Source organism: Octopus bimaculoides, chromosome 14, assembly GCF_046866305.1.
Source record: "Octopus bimaculoides isolate indiv1 chromosome 14, ASM4686630v1, whole genome shotgun sequence".
Lineage (NCBI taxonomy): Eukaryota > Metazoa > Mollusca > Cephalopoda > Octopoda > Octopodidae > Octopus > Octopus bimaculoides.
In genome coordinates this window covers 58,160,817-58,162,704 of record NC_142941.1, presented here as the reverse complement: position 1 = coordinate 58,162,704, position 1,888 = coordinate 58,160,817, and the positions used below count along the sequence as shown (strand labels likewise).

At 43.8% G+C, this 1,888-nt stretch overlaps 1 non-coding gene across 1 annotated transcript; it reads right to left on the bottom strand.

The window, feature by feature from the left end:
- Positions 1 to 692: 692 nt before the first annotated feature.
- On the bottom strand, positions 693 to 774 carry Trnal-uag (transfer RNA leucine (anticodon UAG)). The gene has a single exon. It is a non-coding gene; the product is annotated as a tRNA-Leu (tRNA).
- Between the last annotated feature and the right edge of the window lie 1,114 nt (positions 775 to 1,888).

The following is a 1,888-nucleotide window of genomic DNA, read 5'->3' as shown; positions in this document are numbered from 1 at the left end:
TTGCTTATACACCTGTTTTCATATTTTACTCTTTTGTAAATTCCAACTATACACACACGCGCACGCGCGTGTATCTTTTTATTCTTTTATTCTTTTACTTGTTTCAGTCATTTGACTGCGGCCAATGCAGGAGCACCACCTTTACTTGAACAAATCGACCCCAGGACTTATTCTTCGTAAGCCTAGTACCTATTGTATCGCTTTCTTTTGCCAAACTGCTACGTTACGGGGACGTAGACACACCAACATCGGTTTCCAGGCGATGGTAGGGGGATAAACACACACAAATATATATATATACATACATACATACATACATACATATATATATATATATATATATATATATATGACGGGTTTCTTTCAGTTTCCGTCTAGCAAATCTACTCACAAAGCTTTGGTCGGCTCGAGGCTATAATAGAAGACACTTGCCCAAAGTGCCACGCAGAGGGACTGAACCCGGAACCACGTGGTTGATAAGTAAGCTTTAAAGGTGGTGCTCCAGTATGACCACCGTACACGAAAAGGAGTAAAGTATACAGTGTCCGGTATTTGCCTTATTACGCCACTTAACCTGTCGTAGTAGGTCTGTCATTGTTCCTGGGGCCAGTCGATTGAAGAGCGACGAAAGAATATGTCCTCAGCAGAATATTAAAAAAAAAAGCCACAAAAACAAAAAAGTTAAAACAATTTGGCAGCGGTGGGATTCGAACCCACGTCTCCGAAGAGACTGGTGCCTAAAACCAGCGCCTTAGACCACTCGGCCACGCTACCTCATGGGAAAACCAGCTTCAAGCTTTTATTATATATAAAAAAATTCGTGTAGGTGGATGCAGATTTTTACATCAATAAGTTTGTACATGGCTATATTTGTGCATATATGTGTGCGCGTGTGCGTGTGTGTGTGTGAGAGTGTGTGTGAATGGACGTGGCTAGTGGTTAAGGTGTTTGGCTCACGATTGTATGAAGTCGTGTGTTCGATTCCCGACGGTGCATTGTGTCATTGAACAAGACACTTTAATCCGTGTCGCTCTCGTTCAATCAGCTACCAAAATTGAGTTGTACGCGTATTTCAAATAGCCATCCTTGTCGCATTCCGTGTAATCACGCTGGATCTCCCCCAGAGAAAGACGTAAAGCGTACGTGTTTGTGGAGTACTCAGCCACTTGTACGCTAATTTCATGAGGTGGCTGTTCCGTTGATCGGATCAACTGAAACCCTTGTCGTAAGTGACGGAGTGTGTGCCAGTTGTGTGTGAATTTAAAGGGTAAAGACCCCCTTCGGTCATGAATGACCGTGGAATTGCATCTAGAAAATTCCCTTCCTAGGCACAAGTCCGGACGAGGTTGTTTATGGAAGACCAGCAGTCGCCCATGCATACCAGTCTCCCCTCTCCACGTCACTGATGTTATCCAAGGTAAAGGCAAAGGGGCCGATACAGCTTGGCACCAGTGACATTGCAACTCATTTCTACAGCTGAGTGAACTGGAGAAACGTGAAATAAAGTGTCTTGCTCAAGAACACAACACACAGCCTGGTCCGGGAATCGAACTCATTACCTCATGATTGTGAGCCCGATGCTCTAACCCATTGAGTCATGCACTTTCGTTGTGTGAACGTATCTTTGTACTTATCTGTCTGTTTCTACGTGTGCAAAAGTATATTCTTTGTTTTTTTTTTCTTCTATTTGTTTCAGCCATATGACTGCGGCCATGCTGGAGCACCGCCTTTAGTCGAACAAATCGAATCCAGGACTTATTCTTTGTAAGCCTAGTACTTATTCTATCGATCTCTTTTGCCGAACCGCTAAGTTACGGGGGACGTAAACACATCAGCATCGGTTGTCAAGCGATGTTGGGGGGACAAACAGAGACATACAAACACTCAC